The sequence below is a fragment of the Pipistrellus kuhlii genome, unplaced genomic scaffold (assembly GCF_014108245.1).
Source record: "Pipistrellus kuhlii isolate mPipKuh1 unplaced genomic scaffold, mPipKuh1.p scaffold_m20_p_4, whole genome shotgun sequence".
Lineage (NCBI taxonomy): Eukaryota > Metazoa > Chordata > Mammalia > Chiroptera > Vespertilionidae > Pipistrellus > Pipistrellus kuhlii.
The window spans coordinates 46,758,788-46,779,703 of record NW_023425540.1 but is presented as its reverse complement, the minus strand read 5'-3'; the positions used below and the strand labels follow the sequence as shown (position 1 = coordinate 46,779,703).

The 20,916-nt window shown below is 40.6% G+C and overlaps 1 long non-coding RNA gene across 1 annotated transcript in view; it reads left to right on the top strand.

Annotated features, from left to right (window-relative positions):
* Window positions 1–20,624, top strand: part of LOC118703470 — a 104,341-nt gene extending 83,717 nt beyond the window's left edge. Inside the window, exon 7 of the long non-coding RNA XR_006739783.1 lies at window positions 19,015–20,624. This is a non-coding gene — a long non-coding RNA (uncharacterized LOC118703470). The remainder of the gene's footprint in view (window positions 1–19,014) is intronic.
* The last annotated feature ends 292 nt before the right edge of the window (window positions 20,625–20,916 follow it).

The following is a 20,916-nucleotide window of genomic DNA, read 5'->3' as shown; positions in this document are numbered from 1 at the left end:
TTTGTAAAGCTCTGCCACAAAACAGCAATAAAGCATCAGTGGTAGTTGGGACAAAAGAGTAGAAGAATGGATAATTTAATGACCACATATAATAGTTATTACTCTGTACAATATGGTAAGGGCAACCAAATCCAGTGCTCCAGGGCACAAAGTGGTTGGCTAACAGAATTAGGAAGAAGTATTATTTCAGTTAGTGCAGCTGGCTTAGCTGCTTAGGTACTCCCCCCCGCCCCCCCAGTATTAGCCACTGCTATCTGCAGAACTCCGACACGGACAGCTCAATGGTCTGCTGGTTTTTAGAACACACTGTATTTTAATGATCATAATAAATACTTAAGAAATACGTAGCAAATACAGAGATATTGGTGTTTCAGTAGAAATTAATGTCCACGTCTGTCTTTTGATTGGTGTTTTCATTTAAATCATCAGGCTTAGTGATAAGTTCCCAGTCACAGATTTTATTAAAAAGACTGACTATATATAATATCTGACATTTTTTATTCTTATAATAGACTAGGTTTTAAACCCTGGAACCACAGTTCTGCCCAATGAAATACATAGTTGCTCTGGCAAGCAATAATAACAAATAAGATGTGGTGTTTTTATTTTATAAAATAGTGTGCACACATATAGTGCACGCAACGTTCCAGAATACAAAGCCGATTTAATGGCAATCAAATTTTAGTAGAATTTACTTGATTGTAACATCTTCCCTTTTAGGCTGGAACACGGTATATTACAGAATATCAGACAAATCACTCATTCTGGGAACAAAGACTTTTGAAAACTGTCAGCTCACTGACAGTTACGATGAGCATGTATTTCAGGCTTATAAAACATATTAATCAAACTTGTTCAGAAGTGGTGGTCCAAAGAGGGTTATTTTATTTTTTGAGAGATACTTTAAATAACTGAGGAGCGCTGGTGACATAGTCTTCATGAATAAAAAACTACAATGTTGTCTTCCCCTTACTCCCCCAAAAATAGTAAATGATTTTCTCAGGCTTAAAGAATGAGCATAATGCAGGAATCTGTTTATTACAAAACTATTTGCAAAAGACCTATGCACCACTCATTGAACCTTGAAAAACACTTGAAAATATGGGTTGCATTTGCAAACTTCAGTGTATGACATAGAAATCTGGCAAGCTGCCTGGCTTCTACTTAAAGGATTGTCATTCTGGGAAAAATAAATTTCTCTAACTAGACAAAAGTCAATGTTTTCATGTTTTACTGCAATCAAACTGATAGAGCTGACAATCTAATGTCTCAACACTTAAAATATCTGCGGATAATCAGTTACCTCAATCAATCATAAACACAAATCCTTCTATTTTTGAAGCTTGTGTGTCTGTGACTAAGATATAAAACAGTTTGACGAGGCCCTTCCCCCACAACACCTCATCATCTATCCACCACCACCCTCCCAATATTCCTGATTTGTTTTTAGCGATGCAGATATTTATACACACTATGCATCTGGAAATAACTTTGAACAACTCAAGTGTGATCAAATTTAGAAACTTTTCTTTCACCGTCCTGTTTTATTTAATTTCTTTGGAGAGTTTATAGATGGTATGCCTGTCAGGGAAATGTGGAAGCGCTCTGGCATTCCAGCTGAAGACATCATTACGAGTGAAAAAATGCTCAAGGCTTTTTCAAAGTGGGTGCTGAAACATACATTTCCTTTCTCTGACTCGAGGGGATGCTGGTAGCTACCCCAAACAGACAGGTATTTTGGGGTCAAATGGCGTAGCGCTGGCCCCTTAGGATTTCCTGGCAAGCACACCGAATGGCTTACTTCTTCTGGAAACTAATCATAATGATGAGGATGATAAAGCCAGGGAGGCAGTGACAACAACATAAAAAGCTGCCTGAGGAATTGGATTCCAGGTAGCTCTAGATTTGGCAGAGCTGACAGGTTCAGCTCCTTAAGCTTTGGTATTGATAATGACGGGAAACTTCAGACAGTTTTAGAAATCTGTTTCCATTAAGATATGTACCAGGGCGTTTCTGCAGCTGTGAGAACAAGTTTACTGAGGCTCACCATCCTCCTTCTAACACGATAAGAACTGGATGTGAGTGGTTTTACATTCTTACAGATAATTATTGTGAGCACTCAATAAGCCAGATTCCTTATTTGAAATATTCTTTACCTATAAATATGGATTTATGGATGGTGTACATGCATGCATATGCATACAATAGACATACACATTCACCACTACTGCCTCTTTTTTTTTGTTTCTTTGATGATTCAGGGCTTTGCAATCAAACTAAGCCGGAGTTTTAGGACCCTTGGGGCAGCATCTTTTAGTTCCCCGTCAGGCTACGCTGAAAAACAATCAATCTTGTTCTTGCACTCACTTGGCGGAAGTGCCACCGCACGGATTGTGCAGTGCTTTGCTCTTGCCATGAAGCCTGGGTGACAAAACTTTTTACAAGAAGCTGACTGTATTTGGGGTTATGAATATGCAATGACTCTCATTAGTATTGAAGCGCCAGAGCAGGGGTTGACATCCCCCACCACTTTGAGTTGCTGCAGAATCAGCTAATGAATCGTCTTGCTCTTTGGCGCACACAGCCTGCTGCGGTGGCTCCTGCGTTCCAAGGGGAGTTGCCCAGTTTGGGAAGACCACAGACTGTAGAAATTAATTGTCAAGATCTACTCTCGGTTTTGTGAAATAATGTTTGGACGGTGCTTAGATTGTTAAAACAAAAGGGCACTAAACTTTGCATGAAATAATATCCCGAATAGGAAAATTCAGAAAGAGAGATGAGAATGCACGTATATCCTTACAGTCACCACTGTGTATAGGCATACTTCCATCCTACATCATTGTACAGTGCGTGTATCTATATATAGATGAAATCAAATCACAGAAATCTGACATTCTGCTTGTTTGTCTATTATCCTTCCAAATAGAGCAAACAAGTAATAGAAAATTCACAAAATGAATGGGGTAGAAACAAAGCTATTTCATCAATTCTTTACCATATTCTTTCTTTTCTTTTTCTTTTTTTTTTTTTCCACTCGTGGGTCTCTGCCAAACATTTTGTAGCTCATACACATACCATCTTTCATGAATATGTTACCAGTAAGGAAAGGTTTCTAACCACTGATTAAGATATCTAAGCGGATTTGCAGTCTATGAGAAGATGCAAAAGTGCTCAGAAAACACTTAGAATCATCCCTTTTCAAAAGGATGAATTAAATGTGTGTTTCCATACTCCTCCTCCCTTGAAATTTCCTTTCAACTGGAAGGGAAGTCCTGCGGCTTTCTACAGATTGTAAAATAGGGCTTGAATTGAAATAGATCATGCTAAAAGGTAGGGGACGTGTAAGCTGTGCAAATAAGGCAACACAGACTAAGTTCTTACATTCAGGTATTTGCTCTTTAGTCATTTGTTTAATTTGCAATGGAAAGGCGCCTCTTGCAAGGAAGCAGGTGAGTTATGGTGGTAGAGCTTTAGAGGGTAGTGCTGTTATAATTTTCATATCTGTTTAACCCATCACTAAAAACAAGAAAAAAACTAAAGTCCAAGAACATCCACAGATAGTACCGAGTATGAGTACAGCTTAAAATAAATGCAGTATGACAAAGTGGCTCAAGCATCATACATCAAACACTTGTTACCTCTGCTGGTCCTGGTGACTGCACATGACTAAGAACAAATCAGTGATAAAAATCTCAGGAAAGATGAAACCAGTCTGAGCCTTTGCAAAGACCATCAGTCATCTTACAGAGCTGTAGTATTATTTGTTCAAGTAATTCTTGGTTTCCTATTTAATGGACACAGTACACCCTCCACTCTTAGACCAAAGCCACCAAGGGAAATCTTTTTATTTCTTTGTTTAAAATATTGGACACATCTTAGGACCATCATAAATGATCACATGACAAGGTACTAAATTATCTTATTTTATTCCTAAATTTGCATTCTTGTTGCACTTCACTGTCAGTATAAGGTTTAAGAAGCTTACTGTTTTAAAGTTCCTTTATAATTAGAAGAAAAGTTCTAATCATGGGATGTTTCTGATTTTTTATGGTGTTTTCCTAAGTAGCCAAACATTTTTTAAAATTATAAGACAAAGTTCTGCCTGGGTATGTAAAATAAAGTGTTCAGCTCATGAGGTACACACTCAGATTTTAAAATATAAAAGGGGGAACAGATCAGCTGAAATTATAGCTAACCATAAAGACTATTCAAGTTTAATGGAAATATTAACTAATATCTGTGACTATGGATATGAGAATCATATTATGAGTGAAAATATTTTAGTTTTATGGTAATTATAATTATGATGGTTTTGATTTGGCTCTGTAATTAGCATCTATACTCTAGACATTGTGACTACTGTGAAAAAAATATTTATAAAAGGTTTATCCAAATATAATTTGGCACTTGTTGCCTTTATTAGAGTTTAATGGAATAAAATACAAAGAACTTGTGCTTTTGTGTGCTTTGCTGATAATAATTTATTGCACCTCTTTTTCTATATATAACTATGATACTATTGTGACAGCAGACAAAGCAAAATGCTGCATTGTTTCTGTTCATATTATGTTAGGCTGTTCTGCTACACAACAGAGTTTTAACACCTGCAGGGCAACTTCAAATGTACCTATGGATTGCCCTGGCCAGGTGGCTCAGTTGTAGGAGCATTGTGCCATACACCAAAAAGTTTTAGAATCTGATTCCCAATCAGAGCACATACCTAGGTTGCGGGTTGATTCCTGGCTGGGGAGCGTATGGGAGGCAACCAATTGATGTTTCTCTCTCACATCAATGTTTTTCCTCTCATTTCCTCTCTCTCTAAAAATCAATGGAGACATTCCAGTCAAGGGCATGTACCTTGGTTGCAGGCTCGATCCCAATAGGGGACATGTAGGATGCAGCTGATCGATGTTTCTACTCTCTATCCCTTTCCCTTCCTCTCTGTAAAAAACCCAATAAGTTATATAAAACTAGAGATAGTCATTGTATACCCTGTGGTAGGGGGAAACCTATTCCTTTATGGGGTCCCTGAAAACTGTTATAATTGTTTAATTCTAGCCAGGCAAGTAAAACTTCAAGCTTTGTTTTAAATTTATTCAATTCAATTCAATTTAGTGAACATTTCTTGAATGTCTCTTCTTTGCCAGGCACTGTGTTAGATGCTAGTGGTATAAAGATAGTCTATTTAGGGAAACATTAGAAATAATTATAATACAATTCACTGAATGCTCTTATGGAGGCATATACAAGGGATCATTGGAACATATGGGGGAATAATTAATTTGAAGGAAGATGTTAAGGAATGCTGTTTGAACAGAACTTTGACGGACAAGAAGTAAGACTTTGCCAGAGGACAGAAGGAGTTTGATCATTTATTTCAGGTGATGGGAACAACACGAGCACATGTGTGAATACACCTTGTATTTTTTGGGATATGGAAAGAGTGGTACACTGCAAGAGTGGTAGATTGTAAGAGTGGTCACACATTCTACCCTTTCCTACACCCAACTCCTGGCAATGTGGTATTGAAGATCCTGCCATTAAGAAGTGGAGATGTTTCCCATCTCTGAATTTGGGGTTGGCCGTGTGATTTGCTTTGGCCAGTGGACACTAGCAAATGTGAAAGTGCTTATGCACTGGGGCTTCTGTGCTTCGAACCCTGAGGACATATTGCGAGTGAACCTAGGTTATCCTGTGGAAGAATAAGGGCCGCCTGCAGGAGGACAGAGGCTCTGGCTGACAGTCTACTAACCACCAGACGTGTGAGTGAGATTGTCTTGGACCATCTGGTTACCAATTGATACCCCAGACAATGGGAGTGTCCAGGAGAAATCTGTTGTCAGCCCAGTCAGGAAGACCCAAATTATTGATATTTGCACAATTATGGACTAAATATCATTTAGCCAGTAGGTTTGGGGTGTTTTGATATATAGCAAAGCTGATACCTAGTAGGTCTAAGAGTGTAGGGGATGTGGGAGTAGGCATTTCCTGGAGATGAAGAGGATGGGTAACATTTGCAATATCATGTTAAGAAGTTTAGACCTATTTTGTAGGACCAAGCTTCCCAGACTTTATTCATTGATGTACCACTTTTATGTTTTTAAGAATATCTGAATACTATCGGAATTAATTTTTAATTGTTCAGATTTTATACTAAAATTTATTTTGAAAGCAAACTCAATATTAACTTAAAACCCTAGGCTGATCTGTGTATTCTACTTTTCTAGACCTATCTAAAAGTAGGTCTGGGTGCTATCAGAAGTCATTTTGTATTTCTCTTATGCTTTGCTGTGTTCTTGGATTTCCTGTTTTAACCAGTAGGAATCAGGAGCATGTGGAAACTAATTTGAAGTAGGAAAGTTAGGAAGGAGTGAAGAGCCTACTGCAGAGGTCCAAGTGGGATATGGCACATGATAGACAGACTTAAGATGCGTTCTGAGGAAGAGGGGAAAGGATCTGGTGACAGATTTGATATATGTGTAGTGGGAGAGGGGAGTGTGAAGGACCCCCTGAGTGGATGTTATAAAGAAAGGGAGTAAAAAAAATAAAGGTAATAGATCTGTGGCTATGCTTGTTGAGTTTGTTAATAGGTTATTTGAAAACAGAGGCCCACTAGGCATTTGTGTATATGGATCAGGCTTATTAAAATATTGTTTTTTAAATATCAGCATCTAAGTGATAGTTGAAATCTCAGGAGTAGATAATGTCAAAAGGAAATACCCTGTTTCCCCAAAAATAAGACAGTGTCTTATATTAATTTTTGCTCCCAAAGATGCACTAGGTCTTATTTTCAGGGGATGTCTTATTTTTCCATGAAGAAGAATACGGTACACATTTATTGTTAAATGAAAATAAAGGAAATCTATTACCTGTATATGGTACGGTAGTACTGTAGTTGTCAACACAAACCAGACAAACTGTGAATCCTAAAGTATCAAGAATTTACTCATTTATTCAATGACAATCATGTCATCATCTTCTGGAACATCATCATAACAATCCAATTCCTGAATTTCCTGGTGAATTTCTTGTGACTCCATTTCTTTCAGAATCAGTGGACCAAATCTCTCATGTTTAGCCTAGGGGGTCCTTATTTTCAGGGGGATGCCTTATATTTCACTCAGAAGGAGACCTGTAAGTAGGTCTTATTTTCAGAGGATGTCTTATTTTCAGGGAAACATGGTAGTTAGTACAGATTTTCAGTCTTTTATTTTTCTCATCCCCAAAATCTTAGTGATGTGATTTAGTGCACCCCATTTTCAAAAAGGGGTGTCTTTGTAGTTTGAAAAAAGTGTTCTCCAAATTATTTTCATGTACTACCCTTCACCCCCTCCCCCAGTTGAGTTAGTGAAATGAGGACAGGGCTGAGGAAGAGGAAGAGAAGTTGGTAAAATGGACAGAGTGATCTGAGATGTAGATCCCTCTAAGAAGGAGAGAGCTTTTATAAAAGCGAAGGAACTTTAAGATGAAGGGACATGCCGTAGTACTAAATTCTACAGAGGATTATTCTTTAACCCAAACTGGCTCATCACAGTGTATTACATGGCCTGTAATGGGGGCACAGTAAATATTTGGATGAGTGATTTATGTAGAACTGTTTTGTGTTTGAAACACTCCATAAAACTCAAGTATTCAAGTCAAACAGGATGTGTAATTGTACTGCTTTGGGCTCCAACCAAAATCAACGAGAGTTTTAAAAAGTTGTGTTTCTCTGCCCATGCTCTGTCCATGGTCGTTGTCTTAAAAGAGCGGCCCCTTAGGCATTGCAGCCCTATCTCAGTGCAAAGTAGTGTTTAAGGCTGTTTTCAGGGAATAATGTCAATCAACAACCCTACGGCCACTCCACTCATGGGCCTCCTCCTAACCTGTGCACCTGTGGTTCCCGGAAGTAAGTTGCCTTATGATGATTTGGGTTGATGGAATAAATATATTGGATTGGCAGAACTGAAATGCCATATCTGGTTCTCAATTTTTATACTCATGTTAGCCGCTCCTTTTAAAGTGTTACTGTTGTTTTTAAGTGATATCAATTTCTACCCAGCTCTGCCTGTGGTTAAGGAAAGGCCCTGGATCGGGAGAGCGGAGCGTTCTCAGAACCGCGATTTGGTGGCTGCGCCTCCTGCTTGCAGCGCGCTCAGCAGCACGCACCGGGTTGACATCTGGCATTCACGGCTCCTGTGAGACTGGCTTCCCCCTAAATGTGCCCTGAAAGCATCCCTGCTGTGCCCCTTCTGTGCAAGTGTAAACACATCACAGGAAATGAGCAAGTAAAGACCTACTTTTCCTGAAGGAATGGAGAAAGCCCCTCACCCAGCTGGAGAGCGGGCGTTGGGGTCCAGCTTCAGGAAATTGGACCAGCCACTTGGGCAGAGGCTGCTGTCTTGTGGCACCTTAGTCCCTTGCTCCCTCTCATACCCCTTTCCCCCGGGTGCACTGTTCTCAGTTGTCTGGCTGAGGAAAATTGCTCCAGGACCTTCAAAATGTGAAATAAGGGGTTGTCTTTCATTGTATTTAGTGCAGCTGGATTTAGTTATTTACTAAATATGTACATTTGGCACTGTCCTTACTGAGGTAGAGGACTTGTTTTAAATGACTGAAGCAGTCTAAAAGTTAATCCTAAAAATAAATGTATCTATTTCTATTTGTTTTAATGTGAAGCCAGACCATTATAATGGTTAGAGAAAATAGGCACATATTTTGAAGCTAAGACAGCAAAATAATAAAAGCCTTTTCCCTCCCTTTCCCTTGCTGGCTTCCCAATCCCGTTGTATTTGCTCCAGCCTAATGGGTGCATTTTATTTATTTATTTTTTGCATTTTAATTTCTTTATTGGTTAAAGTATTACATATTTGTCTTCATGCCCCAATTACCTTCCTACCCTTGCCCCCTCCTCATGCAACCCTCACTAATGGGTGCATTTTAAATAAAATCCACTCACTCCCTTTGCCCTCTGTCTTCCTGCCACTACAAATAGCTCAGCCCCTCTTTCAGATCCACTTCAAGGAAACACAGGCTTGCATCCCCCCATCCTGGTTTTGTCTGAACTGCTGCCTCCTGCAGCACCCCCAGGACCCGCTGCTGGCATGGGGGCACCAGGAGGTGAGGCAGCCAGCAGAGCCAGCACAGCCCAGTGAGTCAGGCGGGCCTGTGTGGAAGCGCGTAGGTGAGCCAGGAGCTAATGAGAAAAATAGGGGCCCGCCGCTAATTCTGATGTGGGGAAATCTGAAAGGCTCTCCTGCATGCCAGGGTATTTGAATATTTGGCAAACAGCTGGCTGGGCTCTGGGAGAGCGCCTCTCTCGATTCGCCTGCTCAGATGTTCAAAGATAAAATGAGGCAGCCGGCGCGCCAGCACATAGCTCATAGCCTTGCAGTCAGTTTTGAATTTAGATTTGAATTGTGATATCAATGTCATGGTGGCACATGCTTTGAGAAAGTACTTACAGAGAATAATTGAAAGATTCAGTGTGAAGCTTCTGAAAGCCATAATTTAAAGTTCCAGAAGCCTCCATATTATTCTCACCATTAAAATTTAAAGTGACAGAGGCCCAATTATGATAGTTATTTTCTTAAATAAAATCATATTTCTATCCCAAGTGAAAGATTCATTGCTGCTCACTAATCTCTGTCAGGAGAACCCATCTTGGCCGTGTCCAGTGTCAGCAGTGAAGGTGGCTCGCTTTATCCTGGGGACGGTGAGGCGACTGGGGGAGCAGAGCTGGAGAGAGAGCCTCCTCTGGGGAGCTGGCCTTGCAGGAGGCTGATTTGCATGATAATCACCATCATGTATCCTCTGTGGTGCCAGCCTCCACACTTAACCAAATGCGGTATAACTTTTAATAGCAGCTGAGAAGGCCCAGTAGGAGCCCTAGCACACATTTTGCCAAAACCTAAATGATGTCAAAAACGGCTAGTTAAGAGAGTTGTAAAGCTAAACCCCACTGAGGAACGGAGACTTGTAACTTAACTTTAAAACCTGATTAAAGAGAGAAATACTTGAGAAAGGCCATAACTTTGGGGACCATTCTAAGATATGAAGCTCTCCCTCCTCCTCCTCCCCTCCTTTATCCTCCTCCTCCTTCTTCCTTTTCCTCTTCCTCTTTTTCTCACAGAAATCCGTTTGCCAGAAGAATTGGTTTACCAGAAGGACTTCTGTGGCCATTGAAACCACGACATGGAAATAGATCAGTGGGACTACGGAAACATTTCAGTGCAGACATTTCTTTTATCAGTTAAAAGCATGGAGACAGACTTTTAGACTATGAATCTTTCGAAATTCTCTGGCCCATTGGTTTTCCGCCATCCTGCCTGGTGGAATTTGGGGAATATCGTGTAATGATAGCCAGAATTGCGATGAAAAAGTGCACAGGGCCAGTCAAGCTTCAACAGGGACAGAGGGGCATGTGAACCAACTAATGCTGTGATGTCCGATGGTGAATGATACAGAGCGTATATCCATCGATACTAATCTAAGCAACATCTTATCAATAATAAATCATGCAATTTCTCAGAAGTGTCACACTGTGATAAAACATTTACAAGTAGGTTTTGGGTTTGCTGTTCTGTCATGACTTTAGCACAGCCAGTCTTGTGGCAGTTTGCAAGTTTAAATTTTGTTGTCTGGCGTTAGCCCCAGAATCTCTCTCCACCTTTTTTACAAAACTGATCCTGTGATATGAACTCAACTTCTTTTCCTTCATCCTCGTCTCGAATCATGTGGCTTTCCCTCTTCCTTCCATTGTATTCGCATCTCAGTGGTGTCTCGTCCACCTGCCACATTCGATGTTTTTTGGGTCCACCTGCCACATTCGATGTTTTTTGGCCTCTTGCTGAAAAAATTCTTCCCCAAATTCCCTATTCTGTTTTTCTTCTTTTTATTCTTCTTAAGTTGTCTACTTTCTTGCCTCTTCCTTTTCACTATATACTCTCTAACCTGTTGCAATCTGGACTCAGTCACCACTGACACTACCGTCACAGGCAAAGTCTACACTCCTACTTCATGGACCACTCTTCTGCCCTCAGGGAGAGGGACTTTCATAACTGACACATGTGGAATGAATAAGTGGGCCAGCTCAGCTTATTGCCACCCTTTTTCTACCCAGAGGAGGGCCTGCCTACAGATAGTCCTCTCTCCCCCTGAGTCTGGGAGGCTCCCTCTTCCCCCCCCCCCCCCCCCCCCACCACACACCCAAACACACACACTCCCAGGCTGCATGAGCCTGGCTGTGGAGAAGGCCTGAGTTGATGGTTTTCCAGTGGTTGCCAAACTTTCAGACCTCCCCGACTACCAGTGGTCCACGGATCACAGATGGGCGACCCCTGGAGTGAGCTTGGTCTGGCTTTCACAATAAGCTGCCTCCTCTACTCTGGTCTCCGTTAGTGATCAAGGTTATACTGTACCCTCTCATCTCTCTTATTTTTGTATTCTTAACATTTTCAGAACCCAGGAGAGGAAGGGGTGTTCTCAATTTTGGGGAATTGCTTGGAAACCTAAATAAATGCAATGGTGTATACAAAGCAAAAAGTTCAAGTCCTCTCTTCCTAATCTACCTCCCCAGAGGCTTGATTCCTCTCTCTTTCTCTCTCTCCCTTTCCCTCCCTTGAGAGGACACAGCAAAAAGGTGGCTGTCAGCCAGGAAGTGGACCCTCAACAAGAATCAAATCTGCTCCTATCTTGATCAGCCTGCAAAACTCTGAGAAAGAAATGCTTGTTGACTTAAATCTGGTTCCACCGCCTACCCACAAGGCAGCAGGCCTACAGCGTTAGTTGGGCTGCCCTTCACCTAGATTGTTTTGCTTGTATCCCAAGGCTGCTCCCCTGGTAGAGAGGCCTGTGGTAGCTCATTTACAAGTTGACCTAAAGACAAGAAGAAACCTCCATGTGGTGTGACTGAGCCGTGGGATCCTGCCTGCTGCAGGTAGGCCCTTTTGGAGGCTGGTAGAATTGGTGTGGAATCAGCTACCCTGTGACGGCCTGTGTGGGAAAACCCACGTTGTGTATCGGGGATTTGGCTCTGGCGGCAGACCTGTGCCTGACCCACACACTTGCACATTTTCCTCACCCAGGATGCACATGGACGCATGTCTTCATTAGACACAAGTGCAGACGGAGCAGCCAAGAGGGCCTGTTAAACAGCCAAGAATTCCGACACGATGCGCACATTGAGACGGCCCTGCCGCGAGGGCCAGCAGCCTGGCTCTGTTAGGTCATTTCGCCGCTCACCAAGAGATTTGAAATGGACTTTTAATTATTATTGCCGATTTGCTGTGGCTATATTCCTTAATATGAACATGTGATTAGGATTAATTTTCTGTAATTGATGAGTAGATCTCTAAACTTGTAGGATTGAATTTGTCGTCATATATCGCCATCTGTACTATATTGTTGTATTGACATATGTTATGCGTTATTATTTATTATTATTATTATTATTTTTTGCTGGAGTACAAATCACAGGCACTTCTTATCTGTTTTAGTTTTGAGGTTCCTCCTCTTCCTCCCTTCACCATTGTGTGGCTTTTTAGATTTATTAATGGAGATAGAGCAGGTCTAAGTGTCTATTAAACCCTTTTTTATATACAGTAAAACCCATTAACACGGACCTCACTAAATTTGGAATTTTTTGGTAATGAGGGCAGGGCCTGGGTTAAAGTTTACTTTTGCATTGTTTCTGAAGGAAAGCTTTTCTGGGCTAACACATAGTATAAATACAATTACAGGGGGTGGGGTGGCACTGTCACTTTAAAAAGCGGTCTTTTCCAGCACTCCAGAGACAGGCCTCACAGGAGAGGGAGAGAGGTGGTCTGCAGAATGCACGGTGCAGACTGCACCGCTCACCGGCGATGTGACCTTGGACAAATGACTCAGCTTCTCTGAGGATCTTTCCTCGTCTGCAAAATGAAGACAGCTATCTAATTTATGGGGTTGCTGTGAGGGTTACATTTAATGTGTCGAAACTGCCTGGTATGAGTATGTACTTCATAAATGGCAGCTAATTATTACCTATCTAAAGTAGCTAATTTCAAATACTTCTCATTTATTTTTTTTCCCACTAAAGCAGGGTTCTTTAGTGCTTCAGAATTTTGTTAACCTGATCTGAAATATTGCTTTCCTATTATTACTGATTAAAGGAAGACCTAGAAGATTGGTGCGGTAGAGAAAATCATGCATGTACTTTAGAGTCAGACTCAGGTTTGAAAGTAATTCTATTACTCATTAGCTACATGGCCCTAAGCAAGTTACATAATGTTGCTCAGGTTTTATTTTTCAATTTGTGAAAATGAGCTGATAATACCTCGCGGACTTCCATGAGGACTCAGTGAGATAATGATGTAAAGTGGTCAGCCAGATACATGTAGTATCTCTCAGACATCAGATGTTGCTATTATCGTGATCTTTTTGACAATGGTCCACACTCAAGACTTTTCATTAATTCAGACTTGTCTTCTTCAGTTCACCTAATTAATGGGTTTTACTCAAGATGTAATCTTCATTCTGATGAGAATTTTAAATATGTAAGTACAAAATTATAGAGAAGCAAAATGGCTATATAGATAGTAGAGTAAAAGAGGCAAAAATAACATATTAAAAGTGGAAGCACAAGGCATTAAGTTAGACTTAAATTACGGGATAGTAAAAGTTGCGTAGGATCTTTGTCCTTTATGAAAGATCTTTATGTTAGCCAGGAAGAAACAGAGCTGCAGGCATACAAATTAGAAAGTGTAGCTTGGGACCAGCTCATATCATTCATCGGAGAGGGAAGCAGTAAGTCCATGTTCAACTTTATTTTCATCTTGTTGCTCTCCCCTGTGCTTCATTGGCTGTATGGATGAGAAATTGAAGCACCATCATGTCCTGCAGAGAGACTGTAATCTCTCCTCCCCTAATGACAGGCCTTCACAGTGTGTCAGAATACATCACCTCAGACTGTATTACTTTGATGACTGGCAAATGGGTGCCACTTGTGAAATGAAAGCAACCAGGTGTGTGTGTGTGTGTGTGTGTGTGTGTGTGTGTGTGTGTATGTGTTTATTAAGTACTCTTCAATAGGAGAAATGTGTTTTACTGAAAACTCACTCCTGTTATTTTTGTAGAAGCAAGACGTGCTCATCTTCCTTTGGAAAGACATAAGAATTATTTTTCATGAGATTATGAGCTATGATAATACAAATTCACAACCATAAATATGTCATAAAATCAGGTTTTTTTTTCATAATATGCATGCACAATGAAACCCTGTGATAAAAACTAGAGGGAGCAGAACCAATTATGTTGGGGTTGTGTGCCTTTGACTTTTCAGGGCTGCTCGATTTAAGCAGATTGTTTTTAGACGTAAAATTAGTTCTTTAAATACTTATATAAGAATTTTCATATAAGTATATTCACAAGTCAGACAAAACCTTTTGTTAGACCATGTTTTCTAAGATTTGGGTCAGAAAAATATCACCACTCTAATGCACAACATATTGATTAGTTGTATTATTTCAATATGTATTTTTTAAGTACTTAATAGTTAATTGTTAAAGTGACATTATTTTTTCTAGGTCAGCATATCAACAGAAATAGCAAGAATAACTAATTTTTATTATATGCAACAGGCTAGAAGCTGGGGATATAATGGGAAGCAAAAGAAAAAAAGACAGTCTTATTTGCTAACAACAACCTATTAAGTAGGTATAAAAAAGGAAATGAGTTCATAGAGTTTAAATAATTTGTCCAATGTTGGAATAGGTAAGAGCTAGAATTATAGTGCAATATTTGTTACAGTAGCCTAACCTACATCCAGGTTAAGAGACTAAAACACAGTGGTTGAAACAAGAGAGAGCTCCCTGACAATGTAGAGTTGTATATCATCTCCGACTGCTTATGCTTAGACTGTTGGGTAAGGGAGAAAGAAACTTCCATCTTATTACCCTCTGCTATTCCTCTGTTTGCCTCACTCATATGTCTGAGATATATAAGAATTCTCTTTAATATATATTTTTAAAAATTGATTTTTGAGGAAGAGGAAGGGCAGGAAAAGGGAGGGAGGGAGGGAGGGAGGGAGGGAGGGAGGGAGAGAGAGAGAGAGAGAGAGAGAGAGAGAGAGAGAGAGAGAGAGAGAAAGAGAGAGAAATTGATGTGAGAAACATTAATCAGCTGCCTCCTGTATGCCCCCTACTGAGGATGGAGCCCACAACTCAGGCATGTGCCTTAACTGGGAATCAAACCAGTGACCTTTTGGTGCACAGGATTACGCTCAACCAACTGAGCCACACCAGTCAGGACAGAAGTATTCTCTTTAAAGGCATTCCCTAGATGTTGGACTTCTAATTTCTACTCACATCCTGCCTGCCATACCAGCTGCCAGGAAGGCCTGGAAATATACTCTTTGTGGCCATGTACTTCTCAAAATCCAGAGGTTCTATTAATAAAGAAGAAGGGGCAATAGGGAGAATTGCCAGTGTCTGTATCGCATGCTAATTAAGAGCATTTTTTCAAAGTGAAACTTTGGCCCCAGGCTTGGACAAGTGACAGATGATCTTATGACTTTGGGATAACCTACATTCAGCATTTTATTTCTTTTCAAGTAGTACATCAAGGTTATGTGCATATGTATATAGTGTGCGTATAATATATTTAAATATTAAAAATACATGTGCTTTAATGGTTATTACACGATTCTACAGTGGTCTCTGGCCATCTGCAAGTGCTAATTCAGAATTTCACAACAGAGGAAGCCCACTGGCTTTCATCTTTGGCAGGAAGGCTTATAAAAGCCCCAGGAGTAGTCTTGCTTACATTCTCACTCTGAAAAAGATATAAAATTACTCTAAGGTTTTATTGAAGCACGTATTAAATACATAAATCATAAATAACCCTGATCCAGAACTTCAAAGTCTCCTACAATTCTTGGTCTATCCTAAATAATGCTTAGGCATTTACTATAGAAAAATTAATTCACATGTATTTATTGAGAATATAATCAGATAGCAGTTACGTTGAGATAGACCCACAGAACCTGGGGCTACAGGTTCCTGGAGGAGATAAGTACAGGATAGACCTCAAGTACATACACATATATTCCTGTTTGTTAACTAGGGACTGCCCTTCCCAACCCCCACCCCAAACCTAATGTAGTCACTGATAAGTGCAGCTAGCTATGTAGAGCTGCTTGGAAATACTGTGTTTTGCACCGATAGGCCTTCTTTGTTCCTTTCTCCTGGGTCCACCTCTTTAGATCCTATTTTGCTACATGAAGTAGGAGAAAAGCAAAAACAAAAGATAAAGTTTTAAGTTAGAGCTAGTCTAGCTAGTCTACCCTAGGCTTTATCAGGGTGGGGGTTGGTATTAGGGAACATTTCCCAAGTGGAAAGCAGTTCCAGACCTGATTGCCTCTTTGGTGACATAGAAGTACAGAGAAGCAATCCAAAGGGAAAATCTCAAGAGACAAACTCCAAGCAGACCACATCCTGCAGAAGCCAAAACTTGAACCTTTTCTCTCATTATACCAAAACCTATATCCCTTTAAACAATAGTTTCGTTTTTTGTTCAGTAACTTGATTCAGCCGCTTCCATGCGGTGGGTTGGTGAGTGGAGTAAGGGCAGAGAGAAGATGGAAGTGGAACTTTGCTCTCTCAGTGTAGGTTAATAGGACTTGGACATGACTTTTCTCCAAGTCCTCAGAGAACTAGCAGTCTGTCTGCAGAGCTAATGTCTCTGAAAACATTTAGTGAAAACCAAGTGCTTAAACTGTGTGATAGTGATTACTCCAGAGGAATCCAGATAAGAGATAAGTCAATGCAGATTTGTTTATTGGAGAATGCTTCTTAGATAATGTCACAAATGAGGTGATTAAGAAGGCAGAGATAATTAAGAAGGTAGAAGAAAGGGGATGAACAAAGATTCGGAATGAGCTGAGAGGTTAGTAGACCTCTGTGCCTTCAGTGGAGATTTCATGTTGGAGACTAGGAAATGAAGTGGAATACTTCAAAAACATGATAGTGATAAAATTTGTCTGGGCTAGGAAGAGTATCTCAGCATTATAGGTTGGCAGGAGGCAGGAGGAAGTCAGGACTAAGTGTATCATGGGTTGAGAGCCTGGCTACACTAAGGTTGGCCAGCAATCCAGTCCTCAGTGACCAAGAGTAGTGGTCGGCAAACTCATTAGTCAACAGAGCCAAATATCAACAGTACAACGATTGAAGTTTCTTTTGAGAGCCAAATGTTTTAAACTTAAACTTTTTCTAATGCCACTTCTTCAAAATAGACTTGCCCAGGCCGTAGTATTTGTGGAAGAGCCACACTCAAGGGGCCAAAGAGCCGCATGTGGCTCACGAGCCACAGTTTGCTGACCACGGACCAGGAGGATGTGATGACCTTGAGAGTGGTTCAGGGAAAGTGTTGGTTCTGAGGAGACCAATTCAGGAGGTGTGGGCAACTAGACTGTAGATACAGGTGAGGTTCAGAGTCAGGAATGGTGGTGTCACGCCCTGGGGATTCTGATCCCAGCTGGATCCCAGCCGGCAGCAGGAGTCCTGGAACCGAATCTGGGGTTCTAACACTACAATATTCTGAAGATTGGGCCAATATGTTGGAGTTAGTAGGGAAATAGAGGGAGAAAGAATAATGAAGGAGTGAGGAGCAAATTCAGTGTATTTTAGTACAAAAGGAATTCCAGTCATGCTCTCTGGCAGGCTGAGGTTGTTTCTCCGTTGCCTGCCTGGTGAGGGTGGGCTGAGGTCACAGCTACTCTGAGCCTCTTAAGTGGAGACTTCTATAGGGCAGGACAGGAGCTCAGAGGGTCCTGGAATGAATGTTGGAAGAGGAGGCCCAGTGGAAACAGCATCACTTGGAAGGAGTTGCTACTATAGCTGAGGAGACCTAGGAATAGTGAGGAGGCTGCCACATTCAGGGTGAACAGAACAGGGTTTGACAAATAGGGCAGGGGTGGTGGGTGGGGGAGGGGGGGACTTAGTAGAAATTAGAAGAAAAGGAGACTGCAAAAAATATTTCAAATTAAGAAGTAATAGGCTTTAGTGACAAGTTTGATATAATGGATGGAACCTAAAATGATTCCAGGTGGATTTTAAATGTTCATGTAGTATGGCATTTTGCTCATGAGCTGAAGGGCATTGCTAACGGGCATTGTAAACACATATGCAAAGGTTTTTGGCCTATTTTTAAAAACCCAAATAAATAAAGTAAATTAGTAAATAAATCGTGTTAAGGCTAAGCTTACCTGTGTGTTTGCTGGCTTTACCGCTCACTGCCGTGGGTCTGCTTGGAACATTTCAGAGATGTGAATAAAGAGAAATGTTTCTTGCAAAGGTGTCTGTCATCCCTGGTCTATAACACTGTTATTAATATACCTGTACAAGGATAGGCACACGGATATGCCTAAGGTGGAACCTCCCTGGGTCCTAGCATGCTGCTCTCATGTGGCAGGGGCTTTACCCTGACTGGGATTGGTGTTGGCAGTGCTGGTACATGCCTTTTACCCACCTGGTTCGCTCAGAGCCTTTGCTGAGGAAAGCATGCTCCTGCCCGGCCAGATTGCTTCCTCACAGGCTTCTCCATCTGCAGCTGCTGCTTCCCAGCCATCCACTGGGTGCTAAATGATGGGCCCCAGGCATGGACTTGATTCACGAAGGTGTAGGTCTTGGCACCTCGGGAGGGATTTTATTCCTGTTTATCAAGGCAAGGAAGACAAGACAGAATCTGCTTGGGTAGGGAAACCTTGCTTTCGAAATGCACAGACATGTGGTGTTTCTGATTCTGTGACACGTGGATCTACACCTGGAGGTGGCATGGATTCGAAAGTCATTATTTAAGGTAAGGAAAGAAAACGTTAAACAGCATTGAAGTTTAATCCTGTTCAAACTTTCATTTACCATAAGAGAGCCTGTAGTTTTGTTGTGTTTTGAACTGGCGAGCTAAGTAAATTTAGTGGTCAGCCAAAGACCAGTCGTTGTAGTTGTGAGAAGGTGTTTTAGAAAGGCTTGGATTAACAATGTGTTTGCGTTTTGTTCACAGTTGTACTATCAATGGGACAAGAATAGGCGGAACACCTGCTTCCCTGAGTGCCTGCTTCACACCACCTTTCACATTTTCTAGAAAAACAGCCATTGGAGAATCAACACGCTCCCTTCAACAAAAACAGAAACAAGTCAAGACCCTAAGAATGCCACCGCAGCCAGCAGCGAATCATGCGGGGGCTATGCAAGCAATCTCCAGCAAAGGAAGTTCTCAAGAGAGTGTGCACCTCACCAGCCAGGAATCAGGAAAGGTTGAACCTATCCATTTCATCTCAGTTGCTCCTTAAATCAGTGCAACCCTTCCAAATGAACCTGAATTGAAACATGCTCTGGCTTTTCAACTTAATTGAATAATTACTACATGTGAATCACTATACGGAGCGGGGGAAGGAGACAAAGGTGTGGTCCCTGCCTTCCATAGATTTACAATTAGTTTCAATGAATATTTTTATATGTGTCTTCTGTTCTTAATAAGTGTGCCTCTAAGACGGGAAACAAATGGAAGAGTGTATTTCTATAAGTAATTTAAGTTTTTTAAATAAAAAATAAAACTTGTAATGTGAACAATTCAGGACATCTTAATTCCATTTCTTTTTGGACTTCTGATAGGTAGGATCCTTTTTTGTTGATTCCAAAAATGTTCTGTAGACTTTAGAGAAATCAACACACTATAGTTGGTGTTAATTTGAATTAAATTCATTTTTTTCATTTAGGTATAGAGTGTCTGTTGGAAAACTAGATTGTGTTTGTACATTTGGTGGGGAGTGGGTGAGTGAATCACATCTGTTGTTTCAATAGGCCTCTACCTTGAATGGCTAGGGGCCTGCAGTACTGAGTGAATTATTAGCATGGAGGAGGGGAAGGTTTGGATCAAGCTTGGGTTCCTTACTCATGGATCCAAGACAGGGCATGACAGGAGCCAAACAGACCTGGAAAATGGCTGTGTGTGAAAATTTGGCTATTTCAGTATTCATGGTGTTGTCTTCTATGTTCTATAAGTTGAGTGACTATATAGTTTTTCCAAAAAATTACTTCTGCTCTGTAAGTCATGATTTTTCCAGTGTTAAAACACAAATATGATTGTAGACACTAGACATTTTATGTAGTGTCTGTGACACATTTTGTTGTGTATGAGCCACCAATCGACATGTCTTCGTCTTGAGAGTGTCCATCTAAATTGAAAATGTGCCAGCGTTTTAACATTATCAACAGACTTCTTAATTAAGCTGCCGATACGTACTGCCAATAGTGTGTGTCGTCTGAGAAATGAATTGTGTAAATGCTGTTTTTCTCTAATTAAATAAATAATGTCACTCCATATAAAAGTGATTTCAAGTGTTCTTTGAGTGGGGTATTATATTTTTCCCTAGAGAATTTGATGATAATTCTCATATTATTCCTTTTTATTTAATTTCTGAAAACCTTTCTTTTACTTCTCAGGAAAGAATTATTCTAATTTGACTTCAGTTATATGATTCACCTTTAATAGGATATATTTGTATCACCCAGCTCCCAAACCCTGGTGATATTGTGTGTTTGTTATGGCACTTTCAGTTTGCATGAAGTAGCTTTCAATAAATCTGAGCTATGAACTTGTTTTGTACTAAATTGTAGGTATTTATTTTTTATTCTGGGAGTTTTGTTAGAGGCAGCATCTCTGTATTCCAGGTGCCTAGCACAGTGCCTGGTGCATAGTAGGTATGGGTTCAATTAACACTTGGTAACCAAGGTGTGTAAAGTATAATAGCCTTTTTAAATCTATGGTTCATAAGGCTCTGTAAAAGAGAGCAGTCTTGCTAACAGAGTAATAAGCTTGCTATTGGTTTGCAGTTTATAATTGGATACTTTATATATAGTTTAGTCTTCTACGTTGGACCTCTAAACTGCAGTTTTGGATTCA